Raw genomic sequence first — 20170 nt, forward strand, 5'->3', positions numbered from 1 at the left:
TTCAAGAGTGTTTATTGTCATTACAGCTGTATACACAGTACACAGTGCAATGAGATAGCGTTTCCCTGGAACCTCGGTGCTACATAGAACACAATTGGTCAACATGCTACATAAATAGATATACTACGGTATCCACATGGTGCCAAACCTTCCTTACTAAAGTGCAACAAAGTAAATAGAAAATGTACAAAACAGCAACGCAGGACAGTAGACAAAAGTGCAACAGAGTGCAATGTACACAAACAAATTGTGCCAAGAGTGCAGTGCAGAGTTTACGTAGCAGCAGAGATGGGGGGGGGGGGGGGGGGGGGCGTATTCTGATCAGTCCCTGAGCATCGAGGAGTCGGATGGCCTGGGGGAAGAAGCTGTTACATAGTCTGGATGTGAGGGACCGTATACTTTGGTACCTTCTGCCAGCTGGGAGGGGGGGAAAAAGTTTATGTGAGGGGTGGGTGGGGTCCTCCGCAATGCTGGTTGCTTTGCAGATGCAGCGTGTGGTGTAGATATCTGAGATGGTGGGGAGAGAGACTCCGATGATCTTTTCGGCTGTCCTCACTAGTCGCTGCAGGTTCTTGCGGTCCATGCTGGTGCAGTTTCCAAACCAGGCAGTGATGCAGCTACTCACGATGCTCTCTATAGTCCCTCTGTAGAATGCGGGGAGGATGGGAGGCGGGAGGTGGGCTTTCTTCAGCTTCCTCAGGAAGTGGAGACGCTGCTGGGCTTTCTTCACAGTGGAGCCGGTGTGGAGGGACCAGGTTAAGTTCTCCGCCAGGTGAAAGAATTTAGTGTTCTTCATAATCTCCACTGGGGAGCCGTCGATGTCCAGTGGCGCATGGTCCCTCTGTGCTCTCCTAAAGTCTACAACCATCTCTTTGGTTTTGTCTACGTTCAGAGACAGGTTGTTGACTATGCACCAAGTTGTCAGTTGTTTCAGCTTCTCTCTGTATGCTGACTCGTCGTTCTTGTTGATGAGACCCACCACGGTCGTGTCATCGGCAAACTTGATGATGAGATTCAAGCTGTGCACCGCTGTGCAGTCGTGAGTCAGCAGTATGGACAGCAATGGACTGAGCACACAGCCCTGGGGGGGCCCTGAGCTCAGTGTGGTGGTGCTGGAGGTGTTTCTCCCGATCCAGACTGTCTGGGGTCTCCCCGTCAGGAATTCCAGGATACAGTTGCAGAGGGTGGTGTTCAGGCCCAGTAGGCTCAGCTTTCTGGTCAGGTTCTGGGGGATGATAGTATTGAATGCTGAACTGAATTCTATGAACAACATTCGGACGTATGTGTCCTTTTTGTCCAGGTGGGTGAAGGGCAGTGGTGATGGCGTCATCAGTGGAGCGGTTGGAACGATACGCAAACTGCAGGGGGTCCAGGGCGGGGTGCAGGAGGGTCTTTATGTAATAATAATAATAATACATTTTATTTGTGGGCGCCTTTCAAAAGTCTCAAGGACACCTTACAGAATTTAACAAGAGTAAAAAAACATATAATCGGAGTAATATAAATAATAAAGACATCACCAATACACAAATTAAAGACAGAATTCGATCCAAAGACAAAAAAAAATCAAAAACACAATGTGAAGAGAGAGCAGCGGCAGCTAAACCGCGCCAGCGTACACTCTCCCTTCAGACAGACATCTTGGACACAAACTAAAATAATCACTTACACACAAAAATCATCCCCCCACAATGGTTACCACTGTGGGGGAAGGCACAATGTCCAGTCCCCATCCCCAGTTCTCCCAAAGTCAGGCCTATTGAGGCCTCCGCTGTTGCCTCTATGGAGGCCCGATGTTCCTGGCCGTTCTCGCCGAGTGCTGTTGCCCCGGAGTCGGGAGAGTCAGCGGCTGGGCCACCTGGAATGGCCGCTTCCTTACCGGAGGCTGCGGCTTCCGAAGCCGACAAGGCCGCGCTGGTTTGGAGCTCCCAGGCTTCCGATGTTGAAGTCGGCGCCGCCCGCTCCGCTCCGCAGACCCGCAGCCCGGAGGTGTTGAACTCGGCGGTCACAGCTCACCGGAGCTCCAGCACGTCGATCCAGCGCGGCGACCCAGGCAAGGCATCGCTCGCTCCGCTCAGCGATAGCGCTCCAGCGCTGTGCCGCCACCAAAGCCGAGGTGCTGGGCGGTCCCCGCAGTAAACGGCGCTCCACGCCCGCTGGTAGGCCACGAGGACGGGTCGACGTGGAAGCCCGGAGAAAAAGCTGCCTCACCGACCAGGTAGGGACCTAGAAATATAGTTACCCCCTTTCCCCAACTTACAAAGTCTATTTCTCCCACAAACAAAACACAGGACTCACTAGAACTACAAAAAAAAAGTGAATTAAATGGACGGCTGCTGGTTAGCAGCCATTCCCCAAGATGGCTCCTCCTCCTCCTTTATGTGCCTCAAGACCAGCCTTCGAAGCACTTCATGATGGTGGGGGTGAGTGCGACTGGGCGGTAGTCATTGAGGCAGGACACAGGTGACTTCTTGGGCACAGGAACAATGGTGGTGGTTTTGAAGCACGTTGGGACGGTGGCGCTGATTAGGGAGATATTGAAGATGTCTGTGAGAACATCTGCCAGCTGGTCTGCACACCGTTTGAGCACTCTACCAGGGATATTGTCCGGGCCAGCAGCCTTACGCTGGTTGACTCTGCGCAATGATTTTTCCACATCAGCTGTGGTGAGACATAGCACCTGGTCATCGGGAGGGGGGGTGGACTTCCTCGCCACCACGTCGTTCTGTTCTTCAAACCGGGTGCAGAACATGTTCAGCGCATCCGGCAGAGAGGCATCGCTGTCACAGGCTGGTGTTGATGTCCTGTAGTTGGTGATGTCTTGGATGCCTTGCCACAACTGTCGTGTGGCCCCGCTGTCACTGAAGTGGCCGTTGATTTTCCGGGCATGCGCTCGCTTTGCGTCAGTGCACTCAAAACAGTCCTGGAGAGCAGAGATGGGTCCTGCTGGCCAGGTCTTCAACTGTTTCTTAGCTGGTCTAGAGCATCTGACAAGCGGTCTGTATGCTGGAATTAGCATGACAGAGATGTGGTCCGAGTATCCGAGTTGGGGGCGGGGTTCTGCCCTGTACGCGCTGGGCATATTGGTGTAAACAAGATCTAGCACCTTCTCCCCTCTCGTCACAAAGTCCACATGCTGGTAAAATATAGGAAGCACAGTTTTGAGATTCGCATGGTTGAAATCTCCTGCGACGATAAACAGTCCTTCTGGGTGTGTGTTTTGTAGATTGCATATAGCTCCATAACGTACAGCTAGCGCTTCCTTAGCATTAGCACTGGGGGGAGGATGTAAACAGCTGAGCCATGTCTCTGTAAAAACACAGACACAGCAGTCCCTAGTCTCTCGCTGAGTAGTCCTCTGTAGTTGGATGTAGTCCAGTTTGTTTTCTAGGGAGCGGACGTTGGAGAGTAGGATAGACTGGAGAGCCGGCCGGCTAGCATTAGCTCTCAGCCTAGCACGAACACTAGCTCTCTTGCCCCGGATTAACACTATCCTGCACACAGTGGACTATTTTACCGAAGCCAATTAACCTACAGTTACAGTATGTCTTTGTAGTGTAGGAGGAAACCGGAGAACCCGGAAAAAACCCACGCTGAGAGAGGGGAAACGTACAAACTCCATACAGACAGCACACATAGTCAGGACCGAACCCGGTTCTCTGACACTGTAAGGCAGCAACTCTACTGCTGCGGCACTTTGCCACCCTATGCCACTGTGCCACCTAAGATGTTTCCAAGATGTACATTATGAGTGTGTTTATATCCATGGGAGCATTTGAATTAAAAAAATATATTATGTCTAGTTTTATTCCAATGGCACACTTGTTTATTTTTAATCGAAGGGGAAAATCCTCTTGTCCTGCACAACAGAGGGGGACTCTGAGTAAGATGGCCAAAAATCACAGCCGTAACTGGTAGCGTTTTTTCTAAAATCAATATGCAGTGCAAACAGGAAGTGGTCAAGATCAGAGTTTTTATTATATAGACTAGACTAAGTGGGACCCGTTGGGTCCCAGCATCACACAGGAGGGCTGGTCATCCAACGCAATATTTCACCTCTCCACCAATTCTAATATTGGTGGCCAGTTGGGGGGGGGGGGGCTTTCTGAAGCGCTAGTATGGGTGTTGTGGGCTGAAGGGACTGGTTTCCAGAGGGCTAGTATGCAAATTGTGCACCAAATGGATTCTTGGGCTGGCGTCTCAGTGAATCAAGCCTGTTGTGCTGGCAACTCACTCACTCACGGCTGGTGGGCTGGTAGTTGACTCACGGCTAATCCTTGAAATTCTATTTCAAGCAGGGTATAAGGCCACCAAATTCAAGTACAGTTTCATACCATTTGAAGTAGGGTGCAAAGCCACTAAAGACAGTGAGTCGTGACCTCTCCCTCCTCCATCTTGCAGAGACTGAGCCACACCCACATTTCCGGGTTTTATAACCCCTCCCCCCCCACCGGAAAAGGTGTGGCTTTCATGGAGTGATTGACAGGAGAGAGATTCTCAACATTTAAAAAAAAACTAATAACACTTTTATTTTTCATTGATGGGAAGAATTCTCTGCATCTGCTCAGCGGAGGGGGACTGAGTAAGATGGCCAAAAATCTCAGCCGTAAGTGGTAGCATTTTATCTAAAATCAATATACAGTGCAAGCAGGAAGTAAGTGCATTTACAGTAGTGCCTTTTAACTTCAAGCCAAAGCACCCAAGCCACCATTTGCAGTAAGTAGTGCCTGTCAACCTCATGCCACCATTTGCATTAAGTAGTGCCTTTCAACTTCAAGCCAAAGCACCCAAGCCACCATTTGCAGTAAGTAGTGCATTTCAACTTCAAGTCAAAGCAACCAAGCCACCATTAGCAGTAAATAGTGCCTTTCAACTTCAAGCCAATGCACCCAAGCCACCATTAGCAGTAAGAGGTGCCTTTCAACTTCAAGCCAAAGCACCCAAGCCACCATTTGCAGTAAGTAGTGCCTGTCAACCTCATGCCACCATTTGCAGTAAGTAGTGCCTTTCAACTTCATGCCACCATTTGTAGTGCCTTTCAACTTAATGCCAAAGCACCCAAGCTACAATTTGCAGTAAGTAGTGCCTTTCAACTTAAAGCCAAAGCACCCAAGCCACCATTTGCAGTAAGTAGTGCCTTTCAACTTCAAGCCACAATTTGCAGTAAGTAGTGCCTTTCAACTTCAAGCCACAATTTGCAGTAAGTAGTGCCTTTCAACTTCAAGCCAATGCACCCACGCCCCCATTTGCAGTAAGTAATGCATTTTAACTTCAAGCCATTGCACCCAAGCCACCATCTGCAGTAAGTAGAGCCTTTCAACTTCAAGCCACACCCAAGCCACACCCAAGCCATCGTTTGCAGTAAGTAGTGCCTTTCAACTTCAAGCCAAAGCAACTGCCACCATTTGCAGTAAGTAGTGCCTTGCAACTTCATGCCACCATTTGCAGAAAGTGGTGTCTTTCAACTTCAAGCTACACCCAAGCCACACCCAAGCCATCATTTGCAATAAGTGGTGTCTTTCAACTTCAAGCCACACCCAAGCCATCATTTGCAGTAAGTAGTGCCTTTCAACTTCAAAGCTCCCAAGCCACCATTTGCAGTAAGTAGTGCCTTTCAACTTCAAGCCAAAGCAACCAAGCCCCCATTTGCAGTAATAGTGCCTTTCAACTTCAAACCAAAGCTCCCAAGCCATCATTTGCAGTAAGTAGTGCTTTCAACTTCAAGCCAAAGCACCCAAGGCACCATTTGCAGTAAGTAGTGCCTTTCAACTTCATGCCACCATTTGCAGTAAGTAGTGCCTTTCAACTTCAAGCCACAATTTGCAGTAAGTAGTGCCTTTCAACTTCATGCCACCATTTGAAGTAAGTAATGCCTTTCAACTTCAAGCCATTGCACCCAAGCCACCATTTGCAGTAAGTACTGCCTTTCAACTGCAAGCCAAAGCACCCAAGCCACCATTTGCAGTAAGTAGTGCCTTTCAACATCATGCCACCATTTGCAGAAAGTAGTGCCTTTCAACTTCAAGCCACAATTTGCAGTAAGTAGCGCCTTTCAACTTCAAGCCAATGCACCCATGCCCCCCATTTGCAGTAAGTAGTGCCTTTCAACTTCAAGCCACACCCAAGCCATCATTTGCAGGAAGTAGTGCCTTTCAACTTCAAGTCAAAGCTCCCAAGCCACCATTTGCAGTAAGTAGTGCCTTTGAACTTCAAGCCAAAGCAACCAATCTACCATTTGCAGTAAGTAGTGCCTTTCAACTTCATGCCACCATTTGCAGTAAGTGGTGTCTTTCAACTTCAAGCCACACCCAAGCCAACATTTGCAGTAAGTAGTGCCTTTCAACTTCAAGCCAAAGCAACCAAGCCACCATTTGCAGTAAGTAGTGCCTTTCAACTTCAAGCCAAAGCAACCAAGCCACCATTTGCTGTAATAGTGCCTTTCAACTTCAAGCCAAAGCTCCCAAGCTACCATTTGCAGTAAGGAGTGCCTTTCAACTTCATGCCACCATTTGCAGTAAGTAGTGCCTTTCAATTTCAAGATACACCCAAGCCAACCAGGGGACGGGAGTGGAGTGGAGTGGAGTGGGGGTGGGGGGGGGGGGGGCTTTCTGGAGCGCTAGTATGAACCATTTTAGAACCAATAGACATTTTTTTACAAGCTTTAGAACCAATAGACATTTTTTGCAAGCTTTAGAACCAATAGTCATTTTTTTGCAAGCTTTAGAACCAATAGACATTTTTTGCAAGCTTTAAAACCAATAGACATTTTTTGCAAGCTTTAGAACCAATAGATACACTTTTGCAAGCTTTAGAACGAATAGAGACACTTTTTGCAAGCTTTAGAACAAATAGACATTTGTTTGCAAGCTTTAGAACCAATGGACATTTTTTTTGCAAGCTTTAGAACCAATGGACATTTTTTTGCAGACTTTAGAACCAATAGACATTTTTTTGCAAGCTTTAGAACCAATAGACATTTTTTTGCAAGTTTTAGAAACAATAGACACTTTTTTTGAAAGTTTTAGAACCAATAGACGCTTTTTTTGTAAGCTTTAGAACCAATAGATATTTTTTGCTAGCTTTAGAACCAATAGAGACTTTTTGCAAGCTTTAGAACCAATAGAGACACATTTTGCAAGCTTTAGAACCAATAGACTTTTTTGCAAGCTTTAGAACCAATAAACATTTTTTGCAAGCTTTAGAACCAATAGACATTTTTTTGCAAGCTTTAGAACCAATAGACATTTTTTTGCAAGATTTAGAACCAATAGACATTTTTTGCAAGCTTTAGAACCAATAGAGACAATTTTTGCAAGCTTTAGAACCAATAGACATTTTCTTGCAAGCTTTAGAACCAATAGACATTTTTTTGCAAGCCTTAGAACCAATAGACACTTTTTTGCAAGCTTTAGAACCAATAGACATTTTTTGCAAGCTTTAGAACCAATAGAGACACTTTTTGCAAGCTTTAGAACCAATAGACATTTTTTGAAAGCTTTAGAACCAATAGACACTTTTTGCAAGCATTTTAGAACCACTAAGGGCACTCACATTTGAGTAGACATGTGTTCAGTGTTATTCACAGCTCAGAGAAACGTGACCCTCTGCCTTCCTCCATCTTGAAGAGACTGTGTGGCACACCACTTCCTGGTTTTATAGTCCCTCCCCCTGCCACCAGCGGGGGCAGCACAGAGAATGGGGAATTTTGTAAAAACATTAATATCTGTGACATTTTTAACCGACGGAAAAAATCCTAGGCGCACATGCGCAGGAGGGGGGCTCTGAGCAAGGTGGCCAAAAATGACGGCCGTAGGTGGCGGCGTTCTCTCGGAAATCGCAGCACAGATGGCCAAAACCGGTCAAGAACAGACATTTAGTTATATATATAGATGAGAATTATATATTTCTGCAGAGCAAGCATTTTGTTTGTTTCTACTTATGACGCACATTATAATCTTAGAGTCTGAATTCTCTCTCAATGTTTACATGGTGCTTGTTATCTCGCTTATGTTATTTGAAAGGGAACATCAACAGTCTGCTAGCTTTGTTAATGTAATGAACACAAAGGTTGGTGCTTTTTTGCTAGCTTAGCAATTTCATAGAAGACGGTGAAAGCCTTTCTTAGTTTCAGCGGAATCCATTTTGTATCTTTAAATCATTATTAACTTCCACCCTACCCCCACCCCCCGGAAAACTGCATGGCCCGATGGTTACTTGTGACATTTCAAATGGGCATATTTATTTAATGGGGGGATCAATCTGAAATGAAAATATTTTAAATGGTAGGTATTAATAATTAAAATATTTATCACCCTTTAAAATAATCCTCTATTCTTGATAGGGTTAGAGCTCGGGCTATGACTAGGGTTAAGGCGAGGTTTAGGGCTAGGGTTAGGGCTAGGGCTAGGGTTAGGGTTAGGGTTAGGGCTAGGGTTAGGACTAGGTTAGGGTTAGGTCTAGGGCTTGGGCTAGGGCTAGGGTTAGTGCTTGGGCTAGGTCTAGTGTTAGAGTTATTCACATCATCTGCAAACAATGTGCATGGACAGGAATCCCGGCAATTATCCCGTGGATGAAGATACAAGATAGATTTATTCATCACATGTGCCAGATGGCACAGTGAAATGAAATTCCCATACAGCCATACAATAAAAAAAGGGACACAACACACTATAGGGTTTGACATAAAACATCCCCACACAGCAGAATCAAAGTTTCCCACTGTGTGGGAAGGCACCAAAGTCAGTCTCTTCCTCCATTGTTCCCCGTGGTCAGGGCCTCACCGTGGCCTCCGCAGTTGCCGCTACGGGCGGCCCGATGTTCAGGACCGCTCGCTGGGGTGTTGTAAGTCCGACGTCGGGGCTGTGGGACGTCCTCAGCGGCGTGGACACCAGAGTCGGCCCCCTCCTACCGGAGTCGGCGGCTTCCAAAATCCGCAGGCCGCGCCGGGTGGAGACTGCTGCTGGAGACCCTCTGCAAGGCGCCCCAGGACTCCACGATGATGGTCAGCGCCGCCCGCGTTGGAAGCTCTCCGCACCAGAGCTCCACGATGTTGGAGCAGCGGCCCAATGCTCCGGAGCTCCAAACGGCGACCCAGGTAGGCATCGCCCGCTCCACGGTGACTCCAGTTCTGCGCCGCCGCTGTAGCAGCCCTGGTCCGGTTCCCGGTCCCCGGCAGGAAAGGCCGCTCCGATCCAGCTGGTAGGCCGCGAGGTGGGGGGCGAGGATGCGACTCTGAGAAATAGTCGCGTCCCCGCCAGGAAGAGACTGGGAAACGGTTTCCCCCTTTTCCTGCCCCCCTCCCACGCATAGAAAAGTAAAAGTTTCCCCCAACACAAGACTTTAGATCAACTAACGGAACTAACGGGCAAGGTTACTCCCAGTGAACAGGAACACGCCCGTGGACTGGGAATGGGAGATGTGGTGGGGGTTGGGGGAAGTGTACAGAGGAAGATGCTGCGCAGGGGCCTGGTGAGAAAATCCAGGGACATCCTCTGTGCCATAGAGTCCGGCTGCAGGAGGTATTAATCTGTCATGTCTGCCACGGTAATTTCCATCACTTACCCCCAATCTCCCGGACTCCAGCTCCAGCTCCATCTCCATCTCCAGCAGCTCCAGCTCCGTCTGCAGCTTCAGCCGGACATAAAGACCCCCCTTCCACTCAACCGGAGAACAAGGGCTGAAGAGGGCCAGGCTTGCAGAGGGACATCGGGTCACAGGAAGAGACAACGGCTGCAACAGGCCTTTGCAACCAACTGCAGTTCCAGCTCAAACTCCAGCCAGACACAAAGGCCTGTTGCAGCCAAAAAGGTTTAATCTTCATTTATGAGGATTATGTTTATTAACAATATAGAAAAAAAAGAAATGGGATAGAATTACAAATTTTCCTTATATACAGCATCAAAGTAGACAGTTACTGAAGAATTACCCTAAAACTATTCTCTCTAGTTCTAGATTTCCTAACCTGGGAAAATACTCTGACTATCTATCCTATCTATACCCCCCATAATCTTGTAAACTTCTGAAAGGTCAAAACTTAGCCCTTTATGTTGCAGAGAAAATGAACCCATTCTATTTGATTTTTCATTATTTCTACAGCCCTCCATTCCAGGTAACATCCTGGCAAATCTCTACTCAACTCTTTTCTATTGTTACCACATCCTTCCTGAAGTGCAGTGACCAGAACTGCACGCAGAGTACCAAGTGCCACCTGACCAACTTTGAAATCCAGCTGCAACTTGATGTCCCATCTTGAAGACTTAAAACATTACCATATGAAGGAAAGCATATAAAAATTCCTTTCATTATCACCTCATCTACCTATGTTGCTACTTTGAGACTTTGTCTCTGAAATGGCCCTGTCCCACTGTACAAGTTCATTCAAGTGCTCTCCCGAGTTTAAAAAAAACCCAAACACGTGGTAAGCATGTAGAATGAACGTAGCGGGTACGTCGGAGCTCGGGGACGTCCCTTAGCAGCTCGTACCGCCAACGGCAGGTACTCGGGAAGACTCGCTAAAGGCAGGTAAGCTCGGGAAGACTCGTAAAGATTTTTAAACATGTTGAAAAATGTCCATGAGAGCCCCGAGTACTTATGGGCGGCCATTACGGTAAATCTCCGAGTTCAAATCAGGGCAAATTCGGGGAGAACTCTTGAATGAACTCATACAGTGGGACAGGGCTTTAAATCAAGTCCTTACCATTTACCATCTGTGTCTTCCCGGAATTTTGTCATCAATAGAGCACAACCTCATCCTTGTCTGGATTAAACTCCACGTGCCAACACCCAACTTTCCATCTAATTAATGTCCAACAGTTAACGCAGACTTGGGAAAGAGAAAATAACAGACATGTTGTGACTCCTGCCAGGGTATCCCAGGATTTACAACATGTCCATTGTCCAGTTTTAACTCATAAGAAATCCCTTTAATCTCTCCAACCACATTATGCCTCATTGTTAATTCAGTCTTTAATCGCTGAAGGCTTTCTTTAAGATGATGTTAGCCAAAAGTAATTAAATGCTGCCATCAGCAGTGCAGTTGTCATTCATTGCATGCAGAGATGATGACAATGGGCAAACAGTCTTGCGCTCCCATGCTGCCAATATTATATTAAATGACCACAGAACTTTATTCACGGCGATCCCTGTGGCTCTTTTGAAGGACAAACTCATTCATCTCCTTCTAAGATACCAAATCCAAAAAGAGGATTGGTAACTGGTTACGAGCCATTGCATAAATGATAATCACAAATTCCCTGCTATTATCAATGAGATATTCTCCTGGGAAGATTACACTGATGGGATCAGATAATAAGCATGGAAGAAGATTTAAGTGGATTGTAAATATCAAAAGTGATTAGTTGGACTGAATGGCTGGTTTCTGAGCTCTCAACTCCATAGCACAGAGGAGTCTAAATCTCGAGGGAACATGGGATTTAGAGGATCTGAGGAAGCACTTTTTCATCCAAATAGTGGTTGGAATCTAAAATGCATTACCTGAGGGGTTTGTGGACACGTACACAAACAACATTTAGGAATTGTCCATACAATCACTTAAATAGCCAAGAGATGAAAGGCTGCAGATAAATGGGATCTGTTAAATGGGATTAGTATAGATCGGCAAAGACATGATGCACCAGAGGGCCTGTTTCCGCGCTGTATTACATTATGGGCTCTATGACCACATGAAATAACTAAATGTAATGTAATGTGTAACATTAAACTATTCAAAAGATGTGTAGTGCGTTTCACCTGTAAACAGAGGCCCCAGAGTAAGATCTATTTCAGCAGCTAAGCAACATTATCCATGTTATAAACAGGAGTATGACCCAACAAATTAACATTGTAGGTGAGGCCCTCCACAGGCTTAATACCTGACCCATCCGTCACATTCTTGTCAAAAATATTGCTTGTATCTATTAATTGTTTTGCAAATAGATCTTTTTACTCAGTTTTGATCACATCACCAATTGCCTGGACTTTGGATGGTTAACAAGGGTGAAATCACCAGAGTTTCCTGTCATTACCCTGCAAAGCTAGCAGGATCCTTGGGATTTCTTCATATGAATAACACAATTCTCGTGTGGTTTCAGTGATTCAGTGTCCCTTCATAGTTACACAGTTTCCAGCTGTTGCAAACCGAATCAAGTAAAATCAATAGTGTTGAAGTGAATTTAAGTTACTCACAATTTAGCCCCGCTGTAGATTACCCCACAACATCCAGCACAAGTTGTACGAGCTCTAAGGGAATTTTTAAGCTATTTTCCTCTGAGATGATCCCTCTGGATTGCGGATGACTTGTTTCTAGTCTGGTTTTATGGATTCTGAGGAGGATCTTTCAGCGTGCTATTGAGAACCTCAAAAATATACATTTGGAGCACAAAGAGGTCAACGAGGGAACTGCAGTCCAAGGAGAAAGAAAGATTCCAAGGGGTGTAAGGAGCGACCATGGTTGGCAAGGAATGTCAGGGACAGTATAAAAATTAAAGCGTATAAATACAACGTAGCAAAGATGAGCAGGAAGCAAGAGGTTTGGGTAATGTTTAAAGAGCAACAGAAGATAACTAAAAAGACAATACCGGGAGAAAAGATGAGGTACGAAGGTAAGCTAGCCAAGAACATAAAGCAGGATAGTAAAAGCTTCTTTAGGTATGTGAAGAGGAAAATATTAGTTAAGACCAAAGTTGGGCCCTTGAAGACTGAAAAAGGTGAATTTATTATGGGGAATAAGGAAATGGCAGATGAGTTGATTAGGTACTTTGGATCTGTCTTCACTAAGGAGGACACAAACAATCTTCTTGATATAGTAGTGGCCAGAGGATCTGGGGTGACGGAAGAACTGAAGGAAATCCACATTAGGCAGGAAATGGTGTTGGATAGACTGATGGGACTGAAGGCTGATGAATCCCCAGGGCCTGATGGTCTGCATCCCAGGGTACTTAAGGAAGTGGCTCTAGAAATCTTGGATGCATTGGTGATCATTTTCCAATTTTCTAACTCAGGATCAGTTCCTGTGGATTGGAGGGTAGCTAATGTTATCCCACTTTTTAAGAAAGGCGGGAGAGAGAAAACAAGGAATAATGCCCCTGTCCCACTTAGGAAACCTGAACGGAAACCTCTGGTGACCTTACGCCCCACCCAAGGTTTCCATGAGTTGCCAGAGGTTTTGGTCACTTGCCTGCAAAGCCTCGCCCGAAGCGTGAGCTGCATCTACTGACCAAAGATCCTACAGGATCTTTGCTACCGACCGCACACACACACACACACACACACACACACACACACACAGACACACACACACACACACACACACACACACACACACACACACACACACACACACACACACACACACACACACACAAACACATCGCGAAGGTGGGGGCCAGGGACAGCGGAGGAGCGCTGTCTGCACAATGAAGAGGAAGGTAAATGGCTGCTACAGAGCACGGTTAGTCCTTTAGAGAGCGCGGGAGGGAGGTAGAGAAGGGGAAAGAAGGGGAGAGAAGGACAGAGAAGGGGAGAGAGAAGGGGAAGAGAAGTGGGGAGAAGGGGAGAGAAGGGGCGAGAAGGGGAGAGAAGGGGGGGGTGGAGAAGGAGTGGAAAAGTTTAATAAAGTTAGCGGGCATTTTATCTTTCCGGCGGATCTTCTAGGACCTGAAAACTCCAATGAGCCAATCAAAATGGCCGGTCAGCGAAGGAGATTGCCTTCGACTGCCTGTAAGTAAATAGCAACCCCACTCCACTGGCTTCGACCAAACGGCAAACTATTTTTAGTCGAGGCAGGTTTTTTTTTTTTTTTAATAGTCGCAGGAAAATAGAAGAAGCCTCGACTACGCGGAAACCACTTTCCACCATTAGGGAGAGTGACCAAAACCTCCGGGAACCTCACGGAAACCTTGGGTGGGGCGCAAGGTCTCCAGAGGATTCCGTTCAGGTTTCCTAAGGGACAGGGGCATTATAGACCACTTAGCCTGACATCTGTGGTGGGGAAGTTGCTGGAGTCAATTATAAAAGATGAAATAGCCGCATATTTGGATAGCAATAACAGGATCGGTCTGTGTCAGCATGGATTTATGATGGGGAAATCATGCTTGACTAATCTTCTGGAATTTTTTGAAGATGTAACTAGGAAAATGGACAAGGGAGAGCCAGTGGATGTAGTGTACCTGGACTTTCAGAAAGCATTTGATAAGGTCCCACATAGGAGATCAGTGGGCAAAATTAGGGCACATGGTATTGGGGGTAGAGTGCTGACATGGATAGAGAATTGGTTGGCAGACAGGAAACAAAGAGTAGGGATTAATGGGTCCCTTTCAGAATGCCAGGCAGTGACTAGTGGAGTGCCGCAAGGCTCGGTACTGGGACGGCAGCTATTTACAATATACATCAATAGAAACATAGAAACATAGAAAATAGGTGCAGGAGTAGGCCATTCGGCCCTTCGAGCCATTCAATTTGATCATGGCTGATCATCCAACTCAGTATCCTGTACCTGCCTTCTCTCCATACCCCCTGATACCTTTAGCCCCAAGGGCCACATCTAACTCCCTCTTAAATATAGACAATGAACTGGCCTCAACTACCTTCTGCGGCAGAGAATTCCAGAGATTCACCACTCTCTGTGTGAAAAATGTTTTCCTCATCTCGGTCCTAAAAGATTTCCCCCTTATCCTTAAACTGTGACCCCTTGTTCTGGACTTCCCCAACATCGGGAACAATCTTCCTGCATCTAGCCTGTCCAACACCTTAAGAATTTTGTAAGTTTCTATAAGATCCCCCCTCAATCTTCTAAATTCTAGCGAGTACAAACCGAGTCTATCCAGTCTTTCTTCATATGAAAGTCCTGACATCGCAGGAATCAGTCTGGTGAACTTTCTCTGTACTCCCTCTATGGCAAGAATGTCTTTCCTCTGATTAGGAGACCAAAACTGTACGCAATACTCCAGGTGTGGTCTCACCAGGACCCTGTACAACTGCAGTAGAACCTCCCTGCTCCTATACTCAAATCCTTTTGCTATGAATGCTAACATACCATTCGCCTTCTTCACTGCCTGCTGCACCTGCATGCCTACTTTTAATGATTGGTGTACCATGACACCCAGGTCTCGTTGCATCTCCCCCTTTCCTAATCGGCCACCATCCAGATAATAGTCTACATTCCTGTTTTTGCCACCAAAGTGGATATCCTCACATTTATCCACATTATACTGCATCTGCCATGCATTTGCCCACTCACCCAGCCTATCCAAGTCACCTTGCAGCCTCCTAGCATCCTCCTCACAGCTAACACTGCCCCCCAGCTTCGTGTCATCCGCAAACTTGGAGATGTTGCATTCAATTCCCTCGTCCAAATCATTAATATATATCGTAAATAGCTGGGGTCCCAGAACTGAGCCTTGCGGTACCCCGCTAGTCACTGCCTGCCATTGTGAAAAGGACCCTACTCCTACTCTTTGCTTCCTGTCTGCCTGCCAGTTCTCTATCCACATCAATACTGAACCCCCAATACCGTGTGCTTTAAGTTTGTATACTAATCTCTTATGTGGGACCTTGTCGAAAGCCTTCTGAAAGTCCAGATATAACACATCCACTGGTTCTCCCTTATCCACTCTACTAGTTACATCCTCGAAAAATTATATAAGATTCGTCAGACATGATTTACCCTTCATAAATCCATACTGACTTTGTCCAATGATTTCACCACTTTCCAAATGTGCTGCTATCCCATCTTTAATAACTGATTCTAGCAGTTTCCCCACTACCGACGTTAGACTAGCTGGTCTGTTATTCTCCGTTTTCTCTCTCCTTCCCTTTTTAAAAAGTGGTGTTACATAAGCTACCCTCCAATCCTCAGGAACTACTTCCGAATCTAAAGAGTTTTGAAAAATTATCACTAATACATCCACTGTTTCTGGGGATACTTCCTTAAGTACTCTGGGATGCAACCTATCTGGCCCTGGGGATTTATTGGCCTTTAATCCATTCAATTTACCTAACACCACTTCCCGGCTAACCTGGATTTCACACAGTTCCTCCATCTCATTTGAACCCCGGTCCCCTGCTATTTCCGGCAGATTATTTATGTCTTCCTTAGTGAAGACAGAACCAAAGTAGTTATTCAATTGGTCTGCCATGTCCTTGTTCCCCATGATCAATTCACCTGTTTCTGACTGCAAGGGACCTACATTTGTTTTAACTAATCTTTTTCTCATCACATATCTATAAAAGCTTTTGCAGTCAGTTTTTATGTTCCCTGCCAGTTTTCTTTCATAATCTATTTTCCCTTTCCTAATTAAGCCCTTTACCCTCCTCTGCTGGTCTCTGAATTTCTCCCACTCCTCTGGTAGGCTGCTTTTTCTGGCTAATTTGTACGCTTCAATGTTTTGCATGAAGGGATTCAAAGTAACATTAGGAAATTTGCAGATGGCACAATGCTGGGTGGCAGTGTGAACTGTGAGGAGGATGCTATGAGAATGCAGGGTGACGGACAGGTTGGAGGAGTGGGCAGATGCATGGCAGATGAAGTTTAATGCGGATAAATGTGAGGTTATCCACTTTGGTAGCAAAAACAGGAAGGCAGATTACTATCTAAATGGCGTCAAGTTGGGAAAAGGGGAAGTACAACGGGATCTGGGGGTCCTTGTTCATTAGTCTATGAAAGTAAGCATGCAGGTACAGCAGGCAGTGAAGAAAGCGAATGGCATGTTGGCCTTTATAACAAGAGGAATCGAATAAGGAACAAAGAAGTCCTTCTGCAGGTGTACAGAGCCCTAGTGAGACCACACCTAGAGCATTGTGTGCAGGTTTGGTCCCCTAATTTGAGGAAGGACATTCTTACTATTAAGGGAGTGCAGCGTAGGTTTGCAAGGTTAATTCCCGGGATGGCGGGACATTCATATGCTGAGAGAATGGAACGGCTGGGCTTGTCCACTCTGGGGTTTAGAAGGATGAGAGGGCATCTAATTGAAATATATAAGATTGTTAAGGGTTTGGACACGCTAGAGGCAAGAAACATGTTCCAGATCTTTAGGGAGTCCAGAACCAGCGGCCACAGTTTAAGATTAAGGAATAAGCCATTTATAACGGAGACTAGGAAACACTTTTTCTCACAGAGAGTTGTGAGTCTGTGGAATTCTCTGCCTCAGAGGGCGGTGGAGGCAGGTTCTCTGAATACTTTCAAGAGAAAACTGGATAGAGCTCTTAGAAATAGCGGAGTCAGGGGATATGGGGAGAAGGCAGGAACGGGGTACTGATTGGGGATGATCAGCCATGATCACATTGAATGGCAGTGTTGGCTCGAAGGGTCGAATGGCCAACTGCTGCACCTATTGTCTATTGGCTATTGTCTATTGTCCTCACAGATGGGGCAGGAAGTGGTTGACAGAGGGAAGGATGGGTAGTTTTAGTCCACTCCTTCTGTCATTTACACGGGGCCTCTATGTGCTCCCAATGCATGGAGTTTCTCAACACCACCCTGAATGATCCTGCTCCACACCGAGTGGTCAGGTGCTCGTTAGACCCAGGAGCTAGGTGGGCCATTGTTTACGTCATTTAGTTTAGACATACAGTGCAGAAACATCAAGCCAGCGATCCCCGTATCCATGTAACCTACAAACCTGAATGTCTTTGGAATGTGGGATGAAACTGGAGCCAGGGAAAACCCACACGGTCACAGGGAGAATGTACTAGCTCCGTACAGACAACACCCATAGTCAGTAATGAACCCAGGTCTCTGGCGCTGTAAAGCAACAACTCTGCACCATTGCGTCACCGTGTCCCCTTGCATTTTTTCAAGGGGGCGTTGAGCATATCCTTGAATATTTTATGAGTAGGAAGGAATTGCAGATGCTGGTGTAAACTGAAGATAGACACAAAAAGCTGGAATATCTGAACAGGTCGGACAGCTTCTCTGGTCCCTTCTTCTGACTGGATGAAGAAGTCTGAAGAAGGGTCTCAACCCAAAATGTCACCTATTCCTTTTCTCCACCGATGCTGCCTGACCTGCTGAGATACTTCATCTTTTTGTGTCTATCTTCCTTAAATATCTTTCTCTGTATACCTGGTAATCACTTCCCATGACAGATCTCAGAATCAGGAATTTGGTTTGGGAGTCTGAATGTTAATCCTGGCTAAATTGGAGAGGCTAGGACTTCAAAATGGTGTAAAAGCTTCAGGGCTGCTGGGAGATTTGGTCAATTGGAATTGCTCTCTGAAGCGCTGGGACAAGCTGCGAAGAGGTGCCAGTGTGTCTAGAGCTTAGATACAATTTGCAAGCAAAGAATGAGTACATCTGCCAGCCCTGTCAATTAGGTGCAAAATGCATAGAATGGATTGGATGGCTGCAAACCAGACATACACCTTGTAAATAATTGTAAATAATGTTGCAGAGTTTGACTTTGCCGAGTGTTGATTGGATGAGGTATTGAGCCTTGTCTGAGTTTCCTGTAGATCAAGATAAATGTTTCTAAGTTGGCTTCCTTACAAAGTCCGTTTTTAATACAATGTATGGAGCTATTGTATTATTGGGTATGGGGAATGTCTGTTATGTATGTGGTTAATCGATATCTGTAATTGGGTTATTAAGCGACCACCCTCATGCGGTTCGGCCCCTCGAGGTCCCAGGACATATAAAAGTCCGCTACCAAGATATTCAGCCTCGATCTTCTGGGAGAGCGCTTGGGACTGCGTGAACTTCTGGAGTGTCTCTGATTGAGCAAGGCCTAGAGGGCTTGAACAGGCAGACACGAGGATCGAACCCGCGTTGGAATAGGTACGGTAGTTCAACTGTAATGAGCTTTTGTTAAAATAAAATTTAGTTGTTTCAAGTGCTTGATTCAGTGATTTACTGAAACTAGACTGGGGGGGAAGCTTAGAAACGAGCAATTTACATGGTGTCATACATGCAAACTATATTGCCTGCCGAACATAGCCCACTCAACATCACAACAACCACATTATACATCGGCCTAAGAGAAGACATTGACATTGATTCACTTTTCGTTCCCGTAAATGAATGGACACTGTGTTGGTTGTATTTAACCAGTGCCTTGAACTGCTTGTTGTAGATAGTCGAGGAATTAGAAGCATATAGGAGGGGAGAAATCAATGCTGACATGCAGATCAGGTGTTCTGGGCCAAGTCTGAGGACTTGATCTTCGCTCAATCTACAAAGATTGAGTTGGTGTATTGTAGCATGTGGTGAATTTTAACTTCGACGTCTGCTTTCACTGAGAGTTGCCTCCCAAAACTGGAAGATGAAGACACAAACAGATGATTAAAGAAAGAAACTCTCCATTGTACATCTATATAATAAAAAGTCTAATCTTGACCACTTGCTGTCTGCGCTGTATATTGATTTTAGAAAAAACTCTACCATATATCGCTATGATTTTTGGCCATCTTACTCACAGTCCTCCTCCGCTACGGCAGCCCTGAGGATTTTTCCGATCAATTAAAAATAAAAAAGTTATGAGAGTTTAAAAAATCTTGAGATCAGCTGGTTGGTCCTCTCGCCTGTCAATCACCATGATTAAGGTAACGCCCCTTCCGGGAGGCAGGACTATAAAACCTCGGATCTTGAGTCAGTCGCACTGGCAGATTGCAAGAGAGAGTCTACAACTGTGATTCTAAGCTGTGAATCAACTGAACTGTGAGTCTGCAATGTACTTGCAATAAATGATTTGTTAAACCTTAATGAAAATGCAATGAGTTGTTTGGCAATTTGGTGGCCTGCACTCTGCTTGAAATGCTATGAAATTGAATATGGTGGCCTGAACTCTGCCTGAAATGCTGTGAAATTGTCTTTGGTGGCCTGCACTGCCTGAAATGCTGTGAAATTGACTTTGGTGGCCTGCACTCGGCCTGAAATGCTGTGAAATTTACTTTGGTGGCCTGCACTCTTCCTGAAATGCTGTGAAATTTACTTTGGTGGCCTGCACTCCGCCTGAAATGCTGTGAAGTTGACTTTGGTGGCCTGCACTCTTCCTGAAATGCTGTGAAATTGTCTTTGGTGGCCTGCACTCTGCCTGAAATACTGTGAAATTGACGTTGGTGGCCTGCATTCTGCCTGGAATGGAATTTCAAGGAATAGCCATGAGTGAGCTGCCAGCCCACCAGCCCTAAGTGACTGATCTGCCAGCCCACCAGCCCTGAGTGACTGATCTGCTAACCC

At 45.9% G+C, this 20170-nt stretch overlaps 1 long non-coding RNA gene across 1 annotated transcript; it reads left to right on the forward strand.

Annotated features, from left to right (window-relative positions):
- The first annotated feature begins 451 nt into the window (after nucleotides 1–451).
- On the forward strand, nucleotides 452–18987 carry LOC116970690. Its single transcript, XR_004411267.1, has 3 exons — nucleotides 452–731; nucleotides 14282–14291; nucleotides 18976–18987. It is a non-coding gene; the product is annotated as an uncharacterized LOC116970690 (long non-coding RNA).
- The last annotated feature ends 1183 nt before the right edge of the window (nucleotides 18988–20170 follow it).

This window comes from Amblyraja radiata, chromosome 3 (assembly GCF_010909765.2).
Source record: "Amblyraja radiata isolate CabotCenter1 chromosome 3, sAmbRad1.1.pri, whole genome shotgun sequence".
Lineage (NCBI taxonomy): Eukaryota > Metazoa > Chordata > Chondrichthyes > Rajiformes > Rajidae > Amblyraja > Amblyraja radiata.